General features: G+C 48.1%; 1 protein-coding gene across 1 annotated transcript in view; it reads left to right on the top strand.

Moving 5' to 3' along the window:
* Positions 1-1,086: 1,086 nt before the first annotated feature.
* Positions 1,087-24,194, top strand: part of LOC121433080 (dihydropyrimidinase-related protein 5) — an 81,483-nt gene continuing 58,375 nt past the window's right edge. The window contains exon 1 of the mRNA XM_041631324.1: positions 1,087-1,192. The gene's annotated coding sequence lies outside the window, so the exon portion shown is untranslated. The remainder of the gene's footprint in view (positions 1,193-24,194) is intronic.

The following is a 24,194-nucleotide window of genomic DNA, read 5'->3' as shown; positions in this document are numbered from 1 at the left end:
ATTTAAGCTGTCACCCCAACTACAGACTAACGCGGAGCTCAGGGAAAGGCTTGGGCGTTAGGTTAGTTAAGGGAGAGGGCCTCCTCCGGGCTCCTTTTTACAGGATTGGTTTTTGTTCAGTCAAGTGTACACAAAGGTGAAACTGGGCTGGGGAAGGTGGTAAACATCTGTAATCCCAGCACTCGGGAGGCGGAGGCAGGAGGATCACTACAAGTTCTAGGCTAGCGGGGGCTACAAAACAAGACCCTTAAAACAACAGTCAGGAAATAAAACAAGAATCGGTGACGCTGACGTGAACCGAGTTTAACACACACACACACACACACACACACACACACACTCCGCAGAGATTTCATTATCTTTTAAAAGGAGCTGTCAAAAATAGGGTAGGCATCTTGAACCTGGGCGCTGCGCTGGAGAAAACTGTAGTCATCCAGGGAACCAACTGTAGGTTAGAGACAACAGAGTGGGCAGATGTGAACCGAGGCGACCCAGAGTGGTTGTTCCCGTGGTCGATGGGAACAGTTTTCTTGCTATGACCTCTCCAGCCTACAGTCCCGCCAGCGTGAGACTCGGTAGGGCGCTAACCCGGTGGCGCAAGTGGGGGCCAGCAGCCTCGGAGATCCGCCGCCGTCGCATTGTTTCAGCCCCTCGGGTGGGGTCTTGCAGGGGGAGGGGAGGCGGTGTGTCCTCGGGAGCCGCCCCATACCCTCCCAGGGGACCCTCAGCGCCCAGGCTTTGTGAAGGGTCGCTAGTTACCATGGGATCGGAAAGGAACGCGGAGAATGGTACTTAAAGAGCTGGGGGCTGGAGAGGTGCTAGGGCAGTGCCCTCTATCCCCTCTCGGACCCCGGCCCTGCAACAGGGACTGTCGGGATTTGTAGTCCCAAAGGCGGCGGCCGCGCGAAGGATGCGGGGCGCTGCTGATCCCGCCTCCCCCCCTAACCTGCTAGCGCGAGGTGGCGAGGGCTGGGGCGGAGCCCTCGGATCGGTGATTGGCCCAGGCGGCTCCCAGCCCCCACCCTCGTCCCCACCCCCGCTCGCCACTCGGGACTCCAGCTCCAAGCGCGCAAGGCGGCTACCGAGCGAGCGCGCTAGCAGCCGCTCCCGCCCAGTGCATCCGCAGCTACCGCGCCGCGGCGAGACCCACAGACCGACCGACGGACCCGCACAGTTGCAGCATCCTGGAGGAGTGGGTGATGGCGTGGGGAGGGTGGTGGGCTTAACCTTCCCGGGCTGGTGCATCCATCCCGCTCTCTCTATTTCTCCACGAAGCGCACAAAAGGGAGGGAATTGGGATGCGCCTAGGCTCTCCGGGCGCGGAGAGAGATGTTTAGGATTGGGGCAGCCATCCGGACTAAGGTGGGGGCGCTAGTCAGGTTCTTTGTACGTCCACCGAGCTCGGAGTGGTGCCTTGCGGTGCCTTAAAGCGTTGAATGTGTGCTGGAGAGATTTACAAATAACTAGGGTGAGGAGGCGGCCGAGTTGAAGGGGTTCACGCCTAGCACCCACTAGTCGCGCTGCCGTCGCTGGTCGACGTACAGTTAATGGCTAAAAGGGTGGGATTACGGGGGAGTGTTTCTCTAGTGACCGACCTGCCCCACGGTATATCCCTGGATCGCCACTGTCCCTGGTACCCACCCAACGCCTAGATGCACGTCCTTGGTTCTTTTCGCCCAACCTGGACCAAACCCGGGGACCGTCTGTATCTTCTATCCCGCTCCGTAGCAGAGCAGAGGCCTTCGAGGCACCCGCGGGAACCACAAAGGCCTCTTGCATCTGCCCAGTCCCTAGCGGCATGGCCCTAGGTCCCTCCGCTGGAGCCCTGTCGCCAAGTCCGCCACGCAGCACCGATCTTGGTGGGCGAGGGACGTCGACGCCCCGGGGCCTGGGAAGCTGATTGGAAACTAACCGCGAAGGGGACAAACGGGGGTGGAGGCCTGGATTTGAGCAAAAAGAAAACTGGGGAGCTGGGTGGGGACAGGTGATCGAATCTGAGGGAGGCGGCCGTGGCTCGGGAAGGACTGAGAAGTGGGTGGGGAGGGGGGACGGGTCTGAAGCTCTGCGCAGGTGGCGCGAGGCGAGGCTGGTCCGAAGAATGAAGAGGGGAGGAGAGACGAAGGAGGGTGCAGACCTCCTGGGTTCGAGTAGTGTAGTCAGTCGTGGGGAGGGGACTGAGGCTGTGCAGGGGAGGGGTCCTCATGAAGGGAGGGCTCTCCGTAGGGGGAGGGGCAGGCAGTTGAGGAGGGGCATGTCTTCGCCTGAAGACCCTCAGCTCTAGGCCAGTCGCCTACGGCCTAAGACGCTGGCTGGGCGTAGTCCTTGGACTAGGCAAGGGAGCTCCGGTGGCGGGTCCCCGACGGGGCTGGGCTGGCTCGGCTAGGAGCTTTGTTTCTAAGCTTGGAATAACCCATGGGGACTCGTTTAGAATTTTATGATAATCCGCAGCGCCCCCCGGCACACCCTGTTCGCGTTTAGCTGAAAGGCTTTGCCCAGCGGCAGATGCTGCCCGGGAGGTGGATTGGGGGGGGGGGGTTCGTCTCCCGCCCCGGAGACCCCGAGAACAATAGCCTGCATATGTCCACCCTCCCTAGAATTCAAGTGTGAGGTGCTCTGGTGCAGAAAACGCTCTCTGAGAAACCTCAGAGCACGTGCTGTCTCTGGGGTTTGCCGTAGGGCACCTGGCACCCCTGGGAATTCTGAGTGGGAGTCGCATGTGTTCCCCGGGCTGTGGAGCCTGGGGACAGCCGCCGCCCCCGGCTTCTAGTGCCGCTCCGGCTGCCACGTCTCTGTCCCCGCCACACGCGATTGACGACTTTAGATAGTGGCGTGGAGCAGCATGGCAGAGATGCAAGTCCCAGAGGCCGAAGGTCGCCCTGGTGCAAAACAGTCTTTGTTTGTCCAGACCGCCTGAGCCCAAGTCTCCGGACTGCTGTGCTTCCTAAATGAGCCCTCAGGGCTGGTGAGGTTCGGGGTAAATTGGGGAGAAACCTTAGGGTGGCGGTTACACGTCAAGGGTGTGGTTCTTGGGTTTTAGAACTTGCCGCGGGGGACTCAAAGCTTCGCTTTGCAGGTGACCACACCCAAGCGAGGACATCCCTTGCAGATTATGCGCATATTGTCTCCTGACCTAAGAGATGGCTATATACCATATAGGTAGTGGCTGTTTGCCCATAGGAAAGCTGATGAGCAGAGAGTAAACACACGCCGAGGTCTTCAGTCTAAACGCCCTCTCTATTGCTGGCAGGCTAAACATCTTGCCTGTCGTCTGTAGCGCCCTGACATGAGAACTAACAGCCAAAAGCCTGAATTCTGTTATTTATAGTTTTAATTCTGTGACTGATAAGCTAAAGTGAATCTTAGGAATAACGTTCAATTATTACTGACTTGCAAAAAAAAAAGTGAACCAGACATGTTTTTATTGTAGAATTGAAAAAAACTAAATGACAAAACATAGAACGTACGTTGTCTCGGTTTGCCATCAAATTTGTTTGGCCCTCCTAACCCAGCCTTGAAACCTGGGGGTTTTCATTCCCAGCCAGTCTATGAATTAAAGTATTCTCTGACAGTGGAGGGGAATGGTCACCCACCTCCGGGCCATTTGAAATCCCAACAACCTAACTAGGAAATCAGTAAGTCCGAGCTTGTTGGTTTTAAAAGGTGATGATTTGAGGTGGTGCCTCTCGGAATTTACAGCTAGTCTCCAAAGGCTAGCTGGGATGCTGCCTGCTGGATTATTTTTTTACTGTAGTTTTATTAAATCTTACACACAGTCACACACACACACAATATGTATTTGTATCTGAATACATTCATCCCGGCATATGAAAACTAGAATTTTAACATTACAAACCCATAAAGCTGACAATGGAGAGCTTTTATTGTGAAAGAAATGCTTTTTTTCCCCTTTCTTCCCAAAAGGAAAACATTTTGAAAGGGACCGTTTTGTTGGTTTGCTCTGTTTGTTACAAACCTGTGAATTTGGGGGTTTGTTTTGGTTTGGTTTTTTTAGAGGCAGTTTAGCCCAAGCTGGCTTCAAACTTGCAGCAATTCTCCAGACTCTGTAGTGCCACACACTTAAGCCTGAGTCACGTGCTGGCCAATCCTATGGATTCTCAAGAAGGCTGGTTCTATGAGAATACCCAGCACCACCCTCAGGAAGGGGATGGTGGATAAGGGTGTCGGTGTGTTAAGCTGGCTTTTGCAAGAAAGAGGAGAAGAAAGCACACACACCCTAGTCCCCCTAACTCCCCATTCCCTACCCCCGCTTCTGCTGGGGCTGCTGTAGAACATAGAACCTGGGAAGAACAGAGACAGGCGGCCCCAGAAAAGGACTTCTAGGTGCCATTTTTTACTCATTTCCATGAAACCAGGGACTTCATTTAAGTACACAATTTTGTAGTTGACCCAGGGACCCCAGGAATTTTCAGCGTGGCCTTTAGGCCACTGTGGTGTTAGCCTGTGTGGTTGCTTGATTGCCGTGTGCCGCATGCTTCTATCTCTGGAAACAATTCGCACGCAAGGTGGAGTTACACAGCCAACCAAAATTAAAATTAGCCTTGGGAACCTGGAGTGGCCTTCATTTTTGATATCTACGCCTCTCTCGTCTCCACGCTCCTTCTGCCTCCTCTCGGCTCCTCTGAGCAGTAATTCAGGTGCTCGGCGCCATTGGCAAGTCTCCAAGGCAAAGGCAAACTTTTTTCTTTGATATTTTTCTTTTTAGGTAGAACGTAGAAAAAATAAGGGATGGCAAGCTGGAATTGTACGACTAGAGTAGCTGAGAACCTGTCTATCTTTCTCATATAAAAATAATTTCCAAGGTTCTGATAGGATCTGGTATCTTCCCCCCTTCCTCTATAAACCTCAGTTTCAGAAAAGAATAAGTTTATGGTAGCCAATAGAGCCATCTTACAAAATGCCTTGTCAATGTGAAGTACCGTAGAAAGAAACTGGTGCCATATGATAGCAAATAAGTGTATTTCACTATCATTTATTTATTTATTATTGATTTTTTTTGAGACAGGGTTTCTCTGTAGCTTTGGAGCCTGTCCTGGAACTCACTTTGTAAACCAGGCTGACTCAAACTCATGTAGATCTGCTTGTCTCTTCTGCCACCCAAGTGCTGGGATTAAAGGTGTGCCACCACCATGCTCTTTTTTTTTTGAAAGCAGATATTTGATTTATTGCACTGCTTGTGAGAAAATAAGAACTCATTTAAGAGTGCTTCAGCATTTTTACAGGAAGACAAAGGTTGCAATGCTGAGGTATGAATTTTATGGACTTTGATATGTATGTATGAAAGTTGCTGTCAGTTTAGCAACATAGATTCAGGAAAGTATGTTTATGATTTGTCCCATTTCAGTCTTTGAAGTTTATCTTATTTAAAATAAACTGGCCAACCCTTAGCATCACTAATACCTATGAAAGACTTCTGTCAATCATTTGTCCCCTTATTCCTTCCATATTTTAGGCCTGTACTTAAAATTTAGGCTCAGAGGTAGTGGGAGAACAGACCCTTGGCCCACTGCTATTTTCTATCTGCTTAACCTTAGGTGAGTTGTCTTTCAGATACACAGTAAATGTAGTTAGTTGATGGGTGCAGTGTGTACCAGAAGATGTGATGGTTTAGTAGGTGTGCAGATCTGAGAGCATTGGCTAGTACCTAACAAGTGGCCAATAAAAATGATATCACTGCCACCACCATCGCATTCTCCCCCGTAACCTATAGCAACATTTTGAAGCCTTGTCTGGTCTTTTATTCCCCAGGACAGGCTTCTGCCTTGTGACTTTCACTACTGGGAACCCAGAGTGCAGTTAGGACTCCTCTCTGAAGCCCCACCCTCAAAAATAGCAGGAATAACATGACTTTAACACACAACTGTTTTGAGCAGCTGAGAACTTGGAGAGTTTAAGAAGGTTCCAGAAGTGCACAGATCTCAGGTTTGGTGAATCACCCCTGTGTATGGGGTTAGCCTGTTGTCTTAGCCTCCCATACCATCCAAAGGAGCAATCAAGTACCCGAGGGATGTTGTCCCCAGGAGGCGGGAAGAGTGACCATGCTTAGTTCATGGTAAAATGTTGGGAATACAATAGCTCTGAGTTTCCAGCTAAGAAATATAGTTCCTGGGGCTGAGGAGAGGGTTCAGTCAGTAAAGTGCCTACTGAAGGCCTTATTTGGAGTCCATGTAAAAGCCAGATGTAGTTTGTAATCTGTCGAGACAGAGACAGGTTGACTCTCATTGGCCAACCGTGTTCAATGGGACTCTGTCTCAGACAATAAGATAGAAAACCATTGCAGAACTCCTCAGTAGTGACCGCTGGTCTCCCCTGTACCCCCATGCATAATCACCCAAAGTGTATGTGTTCACATCCACACAAACATGTGCATACACACACATGCGCACACACACATGTGCACCCCATGTAAAGAAATAAAGATCTCAGAATTGTTGACTTTCCAAACACATTCAGAGCATTTTCTCTATTTAGAAGTAGATCCCGGTCATTGCCATCTTATGGATGAGACCCCAGAAATACGAAGGCTCTCTCACCCAGAGAAGGAAGTTGTAGTCTGTGCTCAAACCCCAGGAGTCTGCTTAGAGCTTGTGTTGTCAGACTGGCTTGAGCTAGCACATCTGGTCATTCGTAGGGCAGGCTGGCGGGTTAGAAGTATGGGAGCCGATAGTCCAGATATAAGCTAAAATCGCTTCTTGGGTTTCCCTGGGAATGTCAGCCTGTTTTTTTCTTTATTCAGCTGATTAGAGATGAACACTGTTCACACTATTGAGGAAAGTCTCAAAGTCTTCTTTGCTTATAGCCAACTGATGGCCGATGAGCACACCCTCAGCATCCATCCTGGGCAACTGAACTCAATACTAGGACGTGGTAGCCTAATCAAGGTCACACAAAATCTGCACATTCCATGCGCTTAAACCCTGCCCCAAACTGAAAAGACATACTAGCTGGGTATAAGGTTTGTAGTGGACTAAAGAATTTTCATGGGTACTGTGGCACACCTATAATCACAGCAATTTGTAGGTAGAGATAAGAGAATCAGGAGTTAAGGCAGTGTACCAGATTCAAGGGCGACTTCCAATCCCATATCACTCCAGCTCCAGGGGATTGGATGTCCTTGCTTGGCCTCCAACAGCATCGAAATGCACATACACACAAATAAAAATAAAATAGATTTTTAAAGAAAGCCAAGAATAGATGTAACAAATTGAGTGGTAGGCCCTGAAATTACCCGGAAGTATGTCTCACCATGTTTAAAATGCAATTTGTTCCTATTTGTTCCTCTGTTTTCAACACAAACTACTGCTCAAACTTAAGCACATAACGGCTGGTACTGGAAGAGCAACTGGCTGACCGATTTAGATAATATTTCACGGAATTTTTCCAACCATTGAGACCTCTGGCTCCTCATTTAAATTTACAATCATTTGAGCTAAATGAAGTTAAGATTTTGTGAATGGCCAGTTTCTCGTGGGGAGGGAAAAAAGAGCGTTTCCGCATTCTGAATTGAGCATTGTCACTTCCCACCCCCGACATCTGTCCATTTTCCTTGGCTTGGCAGAGAGTTTTGGGTCTGTCGCTGCGTTAGTTGTGTGTGGATGTGTGTCCCCCACGTTAGCAGTGCCCAGCACTCAGTCACACCATCCTGTGTCACACCGGGTCCATTTCCAGGCTGCTCCTTTGTTGATTTCAAATCCGCCATTGGCTTGCAGGGATTTCTCAGGCCTGGGGTCTTTATTCTCTTTCCTTTTGTCTGGTCCTGTCTTTCCCTTTGTCCTTCTGCAGAGCAAGGCCCTCCATTCATTCCGAAGCTGTCTCCTTTCTCATTTTCACTAGTTCAGACTTCTGTCTGCGTGGATTGATTTGCCCATTCTGGTATACAGCCCGAATGCCACCTCTTATTTTAAAATCAAACAGCTGTCTCTAGCATGTGCAGATTCCATCCCATCAGAGAGCTGTTACATGGACTGTCTTAGGTCTGCCAAGTTCCCACGTGGCAAAGCATATACGTAAAATGGCAATTTTGGGAGAGATAGGCAGAGTGGCTAAGGATGTATTTGAAATTTGTGGGGGCTGAGATGATAGCTCAATGGTCGAGTGCTTGTCCAGCATACAAAAGGCTCTGATTTAAGTCCTAGTAGCCCTCCTCCCCCACCCAAATAGTTTTCAAATGGTTTATGGTCCATGGAGACAGCCCAGCAGGCAAAGGCGCTTGCTGCCAAGCCTGACAACCCAAATTCAGTCTCTGGAGCCCACATGGTCATGCCTTGTCATGCATGTTCCCCCCACCCCAATAAATAAACGTCAAAAAAGAAAAAAACACGTATGTATGCTTGCTTATGTGTGTAGATATTTTGATGCCAGGGATTGAACCCAGGACCTTGTGCATGCTTGGCAAGTGCTCAACCACTGAGCTGTACTTCCAGGCATGTGCATGTGCTCACACGCCCCCCCCAACACGCACGCACGCGCGCACACACACACATGCACACATGCACGTGCGCGCGCATATGCACACACACACACAACTTTTTAGTGAAACCTAGTAGATGCTCAGAAAAACACCTAAGTGTATAGCTTGATGGTTTTTGCAAGCTAAACATAACATCATATAATAATCATCTTCAAAGGATTAGACGACCAAATACGTAGTCAAAAATCCCTGTGCCTGCTTCCAGTTATTAACATTTCTCCCAAGGTAACTCGATACTCTCCTGACTTTATTTTTTTTAACTTTTTTTTCCATCTTTGACTTATCTTTATTTTTTTTATTGGTTTTTACTGAGCTCTACATTTTTCTCTGCTCCCCTCCCTGCCTCTCCCCGCCCCTTCAACCCTCTCCCAAGGTCCCCATGCTCCTCTCTTCTAACTTTTCAAATTGTGTGTGTGTACATTTTAGTACACCTGCACAATCAAATGACAATCCAGGGGCTCGAGAGATGGCTCAGTGGTTAAGAGCACTTCCAGAGGTCCCGAGTTCGATTCCCAGCAACCACATGGTGTCTGACAACCATCTGTAATGAGATCTGGTGCCCTCTTCTGGCGTGCGAGCATAGATGGAGGCAGAATGTTGTATACATAATAAATAAATAAATCTTTAAAAAAATGACAGTCCATGGGGGTTAGTTCTCTCCTTCCACTTTGTGGGTCCTTAGGATGGAACTCAGATTGTGAGCCTTAGTACCTGGGACCTTGATGCCATCCCACTGGCCCCAAATTCTTTATCTTTGAGCAAAGTAACTGTGTCTCTTGAGTCCAGAGTAGCCTGTCAGGGGGTGCAATTTCATCCATAGTAACTGATAGGAGTTTTCTTTTTGTTTGTAAGATAGGGCATCACTATGTTGCCCTGGCGGTCTGGAGCTTGCTGTGTAGTCCAGGCTGGCCTTGAACCCAGAGACTCGCTTGCCTCTGCCTCCTAAGTGCTGGGATTAAAGGTGTGCATCCCTGTGCCCGGCAATGATTCTTAATTGTAGGAAGTTATAGGTACATGTCAGTTTCTTTACGTGATCAACTTTACAAATCTGTGCCATTAGAGATTTTTCTCTTCGGTGCTAGAGAGGGAACCCAATGCTTTGTGCAGGCTTGGCCAGGGCTCTGCCCCTGAACTTCCTCCCCAGAGAATGCATCCTAGACAACCTAGTTGGCAAGTTGGTCATCACAGAGTTTGTGAGAAAGTTAGCATAAAATTGTCTGGGGTGGCGCTGGAGAGATGGCTCAGTAGTCAAGAGTGCTGGTTGCTCTTCTGGAGGACCCCGGTTCAATTCCCAGCACCCACATGGCAGCTCATAACTGTAACTCCAGTTCCAGGGATCTTATGCTCGCTTCTGGCCTCCACAGGTACTTCATGCATGTGGTGCACAGACATACATATAGATGAAACCCCATACACATAAAAATAAGTAATAAAATTTTTTAAAAATTATCTGAGGTAACCACTCAAGACCTGTGATAAGAATTTAGGAAGGTAGAGGACCAAAGAAAAAGCTGGTTTTTATCAGTAAGTTCTCGCTAATGTTGCAATCTCTTATTAGCAGGCAGTGCCTAGTACTGGCCACCGAGAGAGAACGGACCTCCCTGCTGTGAGAGAGGAGACAGTTCTGGGCTTGAGGTCATTCACAGCGTCTGAGAAGACAGTGCCCACAGTCAGGAGCAGGAATGAATGCTGGCGCAGCCTGGCGAGTTAAGCTTGCTGTATGTAGTTCGACCTTCTTGCCTGACTGTCTTGGACCGCCAACCCTCAAATAAGGACAGGGAGACTTATTAATATGAAAACTTGGCCTTTAGTTTAGGCTTATTCCCAACTAGCTCTTACAATTTAAATTAACCTGTTTATATTAATCTAAGCTCTGCCGCGTGACTAGGTTACCTCTCCTCTGTACCATTTGTCTGACTTCCTCAGTGTCTTGCTGGCATCTTGAGCGCCTAGATTGATTCATCCCAAGTTCCTCCCTCTCCCCGGAAGTTCCGCCTTTTTTTCCTGCCTAGCTATTGGCCATTCAGCTCTCTATTAAACCAGTCACAATGACACATCTTCACACAGTGTCAACAACTAATCTGCAACAGCTTAGTAACCAGGCGTTTGAATGAGAACTTTTCTTTCCTCAGCTAATAGTTGAAGTGGACTTGAACTTCCTCTCTCGGGACTGCCTGTATTTGCTGAGTGCCTACAACAGGCCCTGATCCCCAGGAAGGAGCTAGCACATGGGGAAGAGAAATGGGGACTTCTCGTTCATCTCCCTAAGCCTGTTTCTTTGTGAACTGAAGGACTGTTAACATCGGCTTCCCAGGTTTGGTGAGGGGCCGATGGGATGAGGTACTTAGAGCCAGAGGGGCGTTGTAAGTGGAGCTAATGATATTATCTGGATGGTAAGTTAGGGAAGTTGAACTGTGTAAAAATGTAGGTGCATAATGACAGAGGGTCAGGGTGGAGCTGGGGGAAAGAACCTACTAGAAGCATGGTGACCTTGGCCAGCACTCTATGTATGGTATTGCCCTTTTCACTCTGCACAACCCTGCTTCTGTTAGTTCTGTGCTGCTCTTGCTGTGTTTTGTTTGAGTGAACTTGAGGGATCCTAAGTCCTCTTTTTGGCAAAGCTCCCTGTGCCACCTGGCCCATTGTCTTTGAGGTTTCTCTCCACCCAGGAAGGAGATGTCTCTTTCCCCTACTCTCCGCCTCCAGAGGATCTTCCTCAGAAACCCATCTGGGAAGCCTAGCCCTTTCCCACATGCTGCATGGAGGAGGGAGGCCCATTATGTCCCTCCCAAGCCTGTCACCTGTGTCAGCCCACCGTATGCTTCCCTGTCACTTCTGCTCAGTCACAGCCATGTGCCCCAGTGCCTTCGCCATGACTAACTCTGGGCTCCGGATGGTTCTTGGCCCCCATCACACTGTTGTTGCCCAGTCATTGGTCAGGGACAGTGTTGACAGTCTTGACACTCACTGCCCCCAGTCCTCTTTCCCCTTGCCCTCCTGAGAAACCTGGTCCTTACCCATCCACCTACCTCACTCTTCATTCTACCATGGAGGAACGTCCCAGCCTCAGAGCCCACTTTCTTGATTTTCCTAGGGCAGCCTGGAGTTTCCATGCTTACCTATTTTTTTTTGTTTTTTTTTTTTTTTGTTTTGTTTTTTTGAGACAGGGTTTCTCTGTGGCTTTGGAGCCTGTCCTGGAACTAGCTCTGTAGACCAGGCTGGCCTCGAACTCACAGAGATCCGCCTGTCTCTGCCTCCCGAGTGCTGGGATTAAAGGCGTGCGCCACCATCGCCCGGCCTTCCATGCTTACCTATTACTGCTTAAAAGTTTGCCCTGGGTAGCCAAGAAAAAGCTGATACCCTTGGAGCCGGGGCCTGGCCTGGAGCAGCAGTATATTGAAAGGCTGTTTTATTATCTTGAGTTAGACATGATCTGGATGCCATAAAACTGTCCTGTGTGCAGCTGTGTCCATGGGGTTCAGTATGTTCTCAGAGGGGCACACACGCCACCATGATGTAATACTAGAATACTTTCATTGCCCAGGAAGAAGCCTCAGGCCCAACAGCAGTTGCTTCCCAGTTTCTCCCATGCATTTCCTCTCTGCTTCTTCTCCCCGTAGCAACCATTCAGCTACCCCTGTCTATGTGATTGCCCATTCTGGGTATCTGATACAAATGGAACCCTATAGAACTTGGTCTTTTGTGACCATTGAAGCCCCATGTTTCAGTCACTTAAAAAAAAAAAAACAAACAGTAATGTGATATCTTCACTCTGGTTCACAATATGTTCTTTCTTTGTGGTTGTTGTTGCTTTAATAGAAAGATTAAGGACATTTGGGAAAGGGCATACTGTTAAATAGTTGCCCACCAAGATGCTAAGCCTACCATTGCTCAGTGGCTCAGGGCTCGTCTGTCATGTGTGAGGCCCTTGGTTCAGTCCAAAGAAAAGAAGATGAAGAGAAAAACCTGGTTATCTGGTGCCACACTCTGAAAAGGACAGCTCACAGAACATCAAGACCCCTTTCAGTCTAGAGCAGGAGCAAATCCTGCAGTAGAATTCTTCTTTAGGTAGATGGGGACGCTGGCCAACATCTAAGTATCTCAGAAAGAAAAAGGGGATTGTGATGTTTCCATCACTGTGGCAAAACTCCGAGAAAACAGATTGGAGAGGGAAGGATTGGCTTTGGCTCACAGTTTCAGAGGGTTTATGGTGGGCTGGCTTCATTTGTTTTTGGCCTGCAGTGAGACAGAATATCTTGGCAGCAGGACCTCAGGCAGGGGAAGCTGCTCACCTCCTCAGAGAGACAGAGAACATAGGAAGGGCGTGAATAAGAGCATCCATTAAGACATGCTCCTGGTGGTCCTCTTCCTCCAACCAGGCCCACCTACTCATCTCTACCCCCCTCCACCAATAATGCCATCAGGTTATGAACCCATGCGTGAATATATCCACTGATGTACAATCACTTCTCTGAATCTCCACCACTGAGCAATTTGTTGCTCCGGGCCCAAATCTTCAACAAGTGAACCTCTTGCAGAGAACACTTCCTATCCAAACAGTGACGAAGTGAATGTGGAGGGGCCAGCTGGAGGATGCTCAGCTGTGTAGAGACTTCTGTGTAGAGACTGGCAGTGTGTACAAATAGCTAATGCATAGCACGGCTCTCGGGCTGGCACCGAGAGAACCTTCTTGACTGCAGGGATCCAGCGTGCAGCATCATCGAACTGGGGTTGGGATGGGTTTGGTAGGGCAGGGGCTCCAGGCAGAGGGATAGGTATGAGGTGCCCACAGATCTGAGGATCTGGTGGGATCAGCGTGGCTGGGAAAGGGGACTTGAGCAGCAGAGAGAGGGAAACAGACAGGAGTGGTTAAAGGCAGCTGAGACCACGTCGTTGCGTTTTCATTTTCCTTTCTTGGCTCCTCCTTACTGGCATCTGTCGGCTTTCCAGAGTCCAAGACTGCTAGACCCGAGGAGTGGACTCGAGACGTGGGTCATGAGCAGCCCTTGGCTTCATCTACATTAATGTAGATGAAATGATTTAATTTACTTTAAAGCTCAGTAGTTGCCCCAAGTCTCTAGACTGTCCTCAGAAAGTCCCTTCCTTTTCCTGTGAAGTAAACTCACTGACAATGCCTGGACACTTTTGGAAAATATCTCTAGTGTCTGTGTATGTTTAAGAAAATCCTGTGCATACATGCAATGTGTTTATTGCCTGTAGACTTGGTTTAAAATAACATCACACATTTGCCTTCCCCTTGGGAACCTTTGTTAGGTCTTTTATGCCCCCAAAGCTAACAAATAGCATGAGACAAGTGGCCTGTCCTTGATTATAGAATCTTGTTTCAGTTAAGTTGTAGTGATTTTGTGTTGTTTTACATTTAGGCTGACATTGGGGTCACCAGAGCGTATTTTCTGATATACAAATTATATCATCATGTGTATGGACCACAAGAAAGACCCTGTGTGGAAAAAGAGAGTCCAGAGCCTGGAGAATGTAGTTTATGGTCTCTTGTGTTCGAAGCTAAGCAGTTGTCAATGACTAAATGTTTACAAGGACCCAGTGCCAAGTGTTATCACCCACGTGATCACAGATTTTTATGACACAGTCTTCTGTTCCCCCAGTCAGCCCAGACTGAAATGCTGGCAGTCATGAGATTCTTGAAGGCAGGGATCCCATGGTACCCACTTTGAACCCTGCCCTCAAGGATACTGAGGGTCACCATGTGTGCCCTTGTGCTTAGATCTTCTTGCCTTGCCATGTTTATTAATCATGTATGTGTTATGGGTCGAGCCAGTTAACCTTTCTGAACGTGATGGGCCTCTTTCGTTGCAGGGTTGCAGTGAGAACTAGATATTAAGTATCGTTAGCTCTTTGTAGCAGCGCCTCTCCATCCTGGGATTCAAGCAAGTGTGGACTGGAAAATATCTGGGGAAAAAATTACATCTGTATCCAATCAACATGTTCAGATGTCACTGTCCTTCCTACAACATAACAACTGCTTAGGCGGTGTTAAAATTATATTAAAGAATTATAAATAACCTAGAAAATACTTACTTTATGTATTTGTTTAGTCTGGGAGGGTAAGGGGTTGTTAGTGTGCCCATGGAGGTCAGAGCAACCTCTGACCTGCAGGAGCTGGCTCTCTTCATCCACCGTGTGGATCTGAGGGATTGAACTCAGGTCATCAGCCCTGCCAGCAAGCACCTTTCCCTGGTGAGTCATCTTGCCAGCGGAGAGTGTCTACAGTATGCAGAAGAATGTGTAAGCATGCTCTAGAACTGCACGACATTTGTTAATAAGCTCCTTGAGCATCTTCCGGTTTTAGCGTCTTGGAAAAGGCGGATCATGGAACCAGCCCTTTTCAGAGATGACCGGATAACTGCATATAAAACACACAGTCTGTGCTCAGCATGTAGCATTGCTGAACAAAATCAAAAAGGCTTTCAAGGGTGGGTAGTGAAACAACCAAACACCACTGAAAGAAAACACCACGAGAAAGGAAGAAAGCAAGAAGGCAGTGAATTGCTCTCGGCTAGCCGCCCTCAGCAGTGTGCTGACCATCTCTGATGCACCCGTTATACAGATGCACACATTCTCGTCCATTCTAGGTTTTGTTTCTTCATATTTGTTTTTATTTTTAAATTACGTATGTATGCCTGTGTTTGTGCATGTGACCACAGGTGCCAGCGGAGGCCAGAAGAGGGTGTTGGATCCCCTGGAACTGGAATTACAGGTGGTTGTGAGCCACTTCATGTGGGTGCTGGGAACCAAACTCAGTACGTGCAAGCTCAGTACATGCTCTTAACTGCTGAGCCGTGTCTGCAGTCACGGGTCCATTGTTTTAATGGTCGTCATCTTTCTTTAGAGATAGAGAGAGAGAGAGAAAGAGCTTTTGACCACTAAACATTACCGCCCACCCTGAAGTAACCAGCGGGGTGTCTCAGGTCCTATTCACACCATGCACATCCCTATTATGTAATATGGGCAGAGAGGGAGATAATTTTTGTCAATGTTTATTTGTGAAATCGAACAGTTTGCATCTGTGTGCAGATTTCACAAGTGTCTGCATTGGGTTTCCATTTCAGTGAAATACACGTCTGCAGCCTGCCTGGTCTGGCAGAGCTCTTGCGTACATAGATGACATTCAAAGGAATGGAGACCGCTGCAGCTTATCCTACCGCTGCAGCTCATCCTACCGCTGCCCACCAATGGGCATCCCGTGTGCTTCCAGTTGTTTGTGTTTGACTACAAGCAGTGTTGGTGTGGCCATTCCTGTGCCTGTCACCTAAGGTTCCGATGTCTTCATTTCTGTGCTTAAAGTCCTAGCAGTAGAGTCATGCGGTTTTCAGAAATCTTAATAGAGATCTTTCCAGACTTCTCCAGAAAGGTATCACGCTCCAGTCTCCGCCAGCACTGAGGCGGTCCTCACAGCAAACCCACACTCTCAATGCCTGCCACTGTCGGAGTCACTCATTGCTCCGTCCGCTCGCATGCCCTTGACCGCTGTAAAGGCGAGACGTTAGGTTTGCTCCGTCGCGCATTGCATCGCGCCCTTTCTCTTGTTTCCACACGCTGCTCCCGTTGGTACTTAAGAGCCCAGGGTTGTCACATGGACAGCACATGTTTTCCCAGCCATTTAACTGCCCATTTAGTGGCTGATTTCTGCGGCACTGTCTCGGTTTCTTTTCCTGTGGCTGTGATGGGGGAGAAACGGTTCCCTTTGTCTCATAGTTCAAGGTAGGGAAGTCAAGGCTGCTGGAACTTGAAGTGGCTGGTCGCATCCCAGCTGTCGTCAGAAGTGAGCGAGCAATAAATGCGTGTGTGCTGTTCAGTTTCTTTTCCCACCCAGGGAAATGGAGCCACCTGCAGAGAGAACCAGGCCTCCCACCTCAGTAATGCAGTCAGGATAATCCCCCCACAGGTCCATTTCCCAGGTGACCAGGGGTTCTTAACCTGTGGTTCACAGGGATCACATATCATGTAGCCTCCATATCAGATATTACATTACGATTCATAACTAGCAAAATCACAGTTATGGAGTAGCAATGAAAGTAACTTTATGGTTGGGGGCGCTCAATGCAACATGAGGAAGTGTATTAAGGGGTCGCAATGTTAGGAAGGTTGAGAACCACTGCTCTAGACTGTCAAGTGGACAGTTTCCACTAACAGTCAGAGACATCTTCTACTTCATCAAATTAATTGTGCGGGGTATCACAAAGCTGCCCTGCCTTGGTGGCTTAGGTTTCCAGATTCAGATAGAAAGTCTCCTCTGCTCCTTGGTTGGGTGTGTCATTTCGTGAATCATCCAACATCTAGTATTTGTATTGTTTAGTGTTTTACCTTCAGATAAAGTCCAGATAGGTGACCGACTCGGTGTGTTCTGTAAGGTGGGATGCAAACTTAATATCCTTCGTGAAAAGTTATGCCATCGTTGGCTGCATGAATCATTTCCTCATTGATGTGAAATGTCGTTTCTCTTAGAGTGCTTTGGAATCCCGTGCCAAGCACTGTGTTCCCCGCTCATGTGTTTGTCTACTCAGATGCTGAAGCCACAGCTCTGACCACAGTGATTTGGTAGAGCGTATTTTAATATTATTTACTAAGGTAGGAGTCCGTAACAGTCACCCATCTTAAAGGTGTGGTCCGTGGATGATTTAGGAATGTGTAGCCGTGTGACTGAGGAGGATGGCTCAGCATTCCAGAGGGCTGGGGTTGATTCGCAGCACCCACGCGGCAGCTCACAACTGTTGGACACCCTTTCATGGACACACATGCAGACAAAACACCAATGTATATAAAATAAAAATAAATCGTTAAAAACCAAGACCTGTGCAGCCATGATAATGAGGAAGCCTTCTATGACTGGAGAAATCCTTTAGCAATTTGCCATCACTTCTCCTCCCATCCCCAGTCCCAAGGAAACCACCCGTCAAGAAAGATCCAAGTCGAGAAGATGCTCTCTGTAGAGGTGTGCTCTCTCTGGACCGGCCCGAGTGCTTTTCTTCTTTGTTTTTAAGTGTTTTTTTTAAATGTTTTTCTCTATTGCAAATACAGCGTTTTCCTATTTTTCTGCTACCTACTTGCTAGAAAAAATACCTACTGTATTTGTTTTATTTCACTATTAAGATAATTTTACTAATAAAATATTAAGCCTTTTTTTTTCAAGATTTATTTTATGTGCCTAAGTGTTGGCCTGCATGTATGTAGTTGAGCCGTGTATATGCCTGGTTCCTGAGGAGGCAATAAAGGGGCATTGGATTTCCTTGAACTGGAGTTGCAGAAATGTTGTAAGCCACCATGTAGGTGCTGGGAAACAAACCTGGGTCCTCTGGAAGAGCAGCCAGTGCTCTTAGCCACGGAACCATCTCTCCAGACCCAGGCTGTTGGTTTTTTAACTATGTAGTTGTAATTCATTTCATGTTTATCCTGAGAATGGAGGCCATTCACTGCTACTTGCGGAAGTGACCCTCTACTCATTGAGGATGACGTCTTGCTGCTAGGGACAGGCAGGGTGAGGGTGCCTTTCACTGAGTTGGGGACACTGGGACCGGAGCCAAGTGGAGGCAGAACTTTGTGGGGGCCAATGAGATACCAAAGTAGAAATTTCCAAAAGGCCAGTGGTTCTCACTCAATCTGTGTGTTGCGACCCCTTTGGGGTCACATATCGGATATCTGGAGTATCAGATATTTACATTATGATTCATAACAGTAGCAAAATTACAGTTTTGAAGTAGCAAAGAAATAAGTTTATGATTCGTCACCACAACATGAGGAACTGTATTAAAGGGTCGCAGCCTTAGGAAGGATGAGAACCACTGCAGTAGGCCATTTGGTGTGCAAGTTCATTGTTAATTAAGTGTACAAGAGGGGATAAGTAACTGGTCAGGGAATTTGACGGCCGTGGCACAGATTTCTTCCACTTGTGTTTTTGTGTTACTTCCCTTCCCCCACCCCCTAGCCAGGGCTATTGCTGACTGCACAACCACGTTACTGTAAAAATGCCTTCAAGAGCAAATAGTGAAGTGAGACTGTGTCCTGCTGCAATAGCTCCCCATGTATAATAATGTGATATGCTATATAGATTACATAGATATATATGTGTGTGTGCGTGTGTGTGTTTGAGACAGGGTCCCATGTCACCTGGGCTGGCCTCAGACTCGCTATATAGCCTAGGATGACCTTGAACTTTTGATCCTCTTGCCCCCACTTCCTCTGAATGTTGGTAAAATAGGCCTGTGTCACCAGCCCTGGTTTTATGCAGTTCTGAGGGTCAAACCCAGGGCTTCCTGCGTTCACTCTATCCGCTGAGCCACATCCCCAGTTTTCCGTCTTTTTCTTTTTATAACTAAGACGTTTTAGTTAGCATTCAAAACCATACTTCCGCTCTGACATTTTTCATATGTGGTGCACGCCTTTAATCCCAGCACTTGGGAGGCAGAGGCAGACGGATCTCTGTGAGTTCGAAACCAGCCTGGTCTACAAGAGCTAGTTCCAGGACAGGCTCCAAAACCACAGAGAAACTCTGTCTCGAAAAACAAAAAAACAAAAACAAAATACCATATTTGCCTCTATTACTCTCCCTTGTCTTGTCCCTCCTTCCCCCCGTTTTCATGGTGTGTGTGTGGGGAGGGGGGCAGTCCTGAACTTGTGTAGCCCAGACTGACCTCAAACTCACAGTCCACCCAAGTGCTGGGATTACGTAAAGGCGTGTGTCACCACGCATGTTGTAGTGCTGGCTTTTCCCTCTCGGGGCGTCCTTCCTCTTCCTCTGTGCCATTATGACGGGTGATTTGCATTTCTCTGAATGTTAATAAAGGTGAACACCTTTTTGTCTTCTTATTAGCTCTCTATGTCCCCTCTCCCAGTGGCTCGCTGCTCATACTCTTCTCCTGTCTTCTCTAGTGGAGCGTTTCCTTTCCTCTGATGGTCTAGAAGCACTCCCGTATACTGCAAATGTTAATCCTTGATTATATGTTGGCAACATGTCTGGACCAGTTTTTATTTATTTTTATGGAAAGCAATTTGTAGTACCTTTTGCAGTATTATGATTTCCCAGTATCATATAGTCTTCGTTAAATCAATCTTATTGTTCTGGTTTTGGATCCCGCTGCAGAAATCCCAGTCAAGTTTATTAGTACCTCTATGTCTTCTTCTAGTCTGCTTGATATTTTTTTTAATGTAAAGTGTAAATCTAATTATGACACTTATTTGCTCAAGACGCTGGCGAACCTTCCTGCTGCTCTGAGTCTCAACCACACTCTCGGGGCAGGTGTCAGGCCTTGGAGGATGTGGGCCCTGCCCTTTAGATTCCCACACATGACATACACCAGTTGTCAAATGCACAGAACAAATGGCTCCTGGGACTCCTATCCGAAATTCCCTCGCTTGGCCTCTCCCATGCGCCGGGGAGCTAAACCACCACCACATTTCTGAGAGGGGTCCCCCGCTCCAGTTAGAGCGAAGTCTGTACCCCCCTTTCAGTGCTGACGTAGCTCATCTGACTTCCATCACGTGTTGGAAATGTCTGACTGTGCATCTCCTACTAGAACCTCTGACTCATCGATTGTTAATGCTCTCTGTCTCCTTGTACAGTGTTATCATACGGTAGGCAGTGACCTTGTTTGTTTTGTTTTTTTTGTCCCGTGCCTGCCTGTCCGTCCGTCTGTCCATCTTCCGTCCATCCGGGTGTGAGAGGATGGCATCTGGCACGAGGGAAGGGCAGAGTGGCGTCTATGAGGCTGCTTGCTTACATCTCACACATCAGGAAGCAGGGAGCTCAGCCGTTAAGCAGGTGATTGTCACCTTCAAGGCTCACCTCACAGTGACCTAGTCCTCCAGCCAAGTTCCCCCTCCTAAAGGTTCCACAATCTCCCAGAAACAGTTTCACCAGCCAGGGACCAAGTATTCAAACACATAGGGCAGAGGAGGGTGTCCTGATCAAACCGTGATGCCCTGTCTCCGTAATCTGTTTGCGATTTAGCAGGCTTCATGTCAGAGCAGTAGAGAGAGCCCCACAGCGATCGGAGCGATGTCCTAGCTCAGGTAAGCAGTAAGGGTCAGGCGTGAGCACAGTGGGGCACATGAGAAACATCTACTTAGTAGACAGAAATGAGCTTAAGGTACTTGAGTGCCGTGCTGGCTTTGAGGTGTCTCCTGGGTGCTGTGTTGGCTTTGAGGTGCCTCCTAACCATTCTGTGTGAGAGAGGATCAATGTGCTAGCCCACGAGCACCATCCGGACCTTGATTAGTACATAATTGTTTAGAATTACTCCAGCTCTCACCCCTCTGCACAGAGCGCATGACCTTGCCTGGTCCTTACTACCCACATCTGCTGAGGCCAGCTGCGAGGCGGGCTCCCTGAAGTACCCTGTGCTAAGAGGCGTGCTCGGGGCCGGTTTTCTGTTCTCAGCCACCTCCTCGCCAGTATGGGTCAGTTGCCATCTCCTGACTGAACTAAGAGATTTCAAGAAAGAAAGTAACCATCTGCTTTTTAAAAATTGTATTTATTTATTTATTTATTTAATTTCTTAGACAAATTTATTTATTTATTTAATTTTCTGACTATGTATAGCTTAGATGTCCCCTCCATTCTTTCCCTAAAAATATTGGGTTCCTTCCTAGCTCTGTTCCTTCCTTTTGTATTCTGAGGGCCACCCAATTAACTCACCCTGGCACCTGGCACCCACAGGCCAGACTGCCAGAGACATGGTTTTCCTGCCCCCTGGCAGCTGGAGCCAGCTGAAGCTCCCGAGACCTGCTCCCTGTCACGTTTTTATCCATTGGCCAGACAGCGGTTGTCATTCTAGCTACCGCTGACCCGCTATGAGCTGTGTGTCTCTCAGAGCCGCCGCTGCTGGCTCTGCCCTTGTAGACTTCACCCCGCGTCTCGATGCAGCATCCTCATCCTGGTTCCACTTTTAAGGTCCCAAGACTACAAACGTACTGGCCATCCCAGCTTCTTCAAAAGAAACGAGAGGGTGCCTGCCGTGGTCCTCTCCCTAGCCCTTGGTCCACCCCTGGCCCACAGAACGCTCAAGCCTTCTTGACCATTTCTGTTGGCTCTTCTTTTGACCAACCCTAGACGCGTGCAAGGCACCATCACGCTGGCTTATCCGTCCTTCAACCAGTGTTTGGTGAACCCCTTCATTTCTCAGAAGGATGAAGTGAATTCATCCAGGCCCAGCTGTCAAGAGCTTGCTTCCTAGGAATTCACCAGCCTTCGTCAGCCACAGCAAGAGTCACAGAGGTTACCTCAGAGGGCTCTTGTCAGACTTACTGAGGCTGGCATGCAAAGGCACTCAAGAGTTATGCTGTACTGATCGCGATGATGTCACTTGACAGCCACAGCGGAATGCTCAGTGGGCTGAACGCAAATCCAAGGCTCCTGGTGCTACCTCACGCTGAACCCCACAGCTCTTCCTTCTCGCACACCCTCCAAAGCCTTCATGTCTCCACTCCCTCCCTGTTTGTGTCCCGCTAAGACAGGGCCCCATCCTTAGTTTGTTTCATTTTTAATTTTAAATGTTTAATGGATTATATATACAAATTCATTTAGCAATTTAAGGACTAATTTGAAGCCAGTGTCTGTGCCTTTCACACCTATGGGTAACACGCTCTTGAGCCCACCACCACAGTCCCCTTCCGTACCGGACAGAGCCTCAGGGGCCATTGTGCCCTTCCTTGATTTTTCATCCCACCTCACCAGGATAAGCCTAGTCTCTCGAATTCATTTTTGCCTAACACAATCATTATGTTAATGAAATTGCACTGTGCTCGTGTGTTCATGTCTGCCCGGTCCCCTCTAACACTGTTGACAAGTGTTACATGTGGCAGTGGTTAGTTCATACTAATGTTCAGTCTAAATGAGAAAAAAAATGCAGTTTTTATTCATATTCCAATCTAAATTTAGATTTTTATTAGGTAGTCCAGAGGCTTGTGGTATTTTGTAGTTAGGTAAACTTGGGGTTTGGGGCTTTTTGTTTGTTTTGCTTTTTTTTTTAAAAAAAAAAAAGAAAGAATTTATTTACTTTTTTTGTGAGCATTGATGTTTTGCCTGCGTGTATGTCTGTGTGAGGGTGCCAGATACCCTGGAACTGGAGTTACAGATGTGAGCTGCCACATGGGTGCTGGGAATTAACCTGGGTCCTCTGGAAGAGCAGTCAGTGCTCTTAACCACTGAGCCATCTCTTTGTCCCTGGGGTTTTTGTCGAATTATTGCTTGTGACTATCACACTCAGAGCTTAAATCTCAACCTGAGAGGAATCCTTTGCCTGTCCCCTTCTGGCTTCGGACATTTGGCCCTCCATGCCATGATTGGATTCTGGAAGTCTTGGAACTGCAGCTGCTTCCTTCAAAGGGTGCTGGTGAAATTCTTTCTAGGGTCTGGAGACAGCTGGCTGGGGCCCTGGAGAGTTCAGCAGAGCTGAAGAATCTACCCAGGTCAGGGAGGGGACTGACTGCTGGTCCCTGGTGTTGTGCTTTCTGGCTAAAGCCTCAGCCAGGGGTCTAGAGTCCTTTCCTCTGTCAGCCCTTCTCTAGGGCCTGGGGACCAGGACTGTGAACGTGGGATTTCATTATGCTTATAGCTCTTCAGAGTACTTGACCTCTAGACATTTAGAAAGAGCCAGTGTCTGCCCACGTGTTCAGGGCAGTATCCAGGGATATATAAGATGCCCATGGAAATTGACACCCAGTGAGGTTGACCTGTCCCAATCTATCCCAACCCACCCCCAATACATATGCCTGCATGTACACACACACCGCACGCACGCATGCACGCACGCACGAACTTTAGCTTCTGACAGCTGCCGCTTTCTCTCCCGTGCCTTCCAGCTAACCTTGCTGAACAAGTGTTCTGTGGTCCGCTTCTTCCCACCCTCTCACAGCTAATCCTTGGGAATGTGGCTGCTGTCCTCTGGGCATTGCGGCTGGCTCATTAGGACCGGCCACGCTGATCCAGGCCAATCCAGATGAACCGCAGGGATTAAAACCTCTTACTTGATCTTAGCCTGTTGAGGACTAAGCACCCTTGGATTTGCCTTCCTGAAGTGACTTGTTCCTTTATCTCCTCCCTGGCCTGGGTGGAGGGAGGGGGCAGCTGTTCTTGGGTGGGGTTTGTAGCAGCTCCTTTGCCTTGAGTTAGTTTTAACTTGAGTTAGTTTTTAAACTAAAAAAAAAAAAGCTGGTCCGGCCATCGCATGGGCATCCTAGCAGTAGGGTTCTCTTCCTTCAGAGCCTCTTAGGGTGCTGGGTCTTATTCCCATCACCTTGGGCTCCTCCTACTTTCTTTGTGCTACAGTGACCCAGGAGGGGAAGTACTGCAGATATAGATGCTTTGTGGTCCTCACACACCATCTATAGGCCTGATTCTGCCCAGCCTCCAGGTTAAAGAAAGAGGTCTGGAGGACATTAAACAGGTTCTTTAGTAGCCAGTCTGGACTATAAATATGTTTGTGGGTACAAAAGACCCAGGATGATGTCACATGTTGGATGTAAAATTTGTTACAACTTTTTTCTAGTTGCTGTGTCCAGATAGCCCTTGTTTGTCTATCTGGTCTTTCTTCGTGTCCAGATCCCTGGCATCCACATCCCCAACTGGTCTTTGGAGGTCCCAGACAAGATAAAGAGGTGCGGCCCTTTGATTGGTCCTCCTAGTTCCTCTCCCCATGGTGAGATTCTACTTGCGGAATCCCTCAAAACATTT

The sequence above is a fragment of the Microtus oregoni genome, unplaced genomic scaffold (assembly GCF_018167655.1).
Source record: "Microtus oregoni isolate MIOR12 unplaced genomic scaffold, Mior012 000036F_ref0000092, whole genome shotgun sequence".
Lineage (NCBI taxonomy): Eukaryota > Metazoa > Chordata > Mammalia > Rodentia > Cricetidae > Microtus > Microtus oregoni.
The sequence above is the reverse complement of the archived record's forward strand: the minus strand, read 5'-3'. Positions and strand labels throughout refer to the sequence as shown.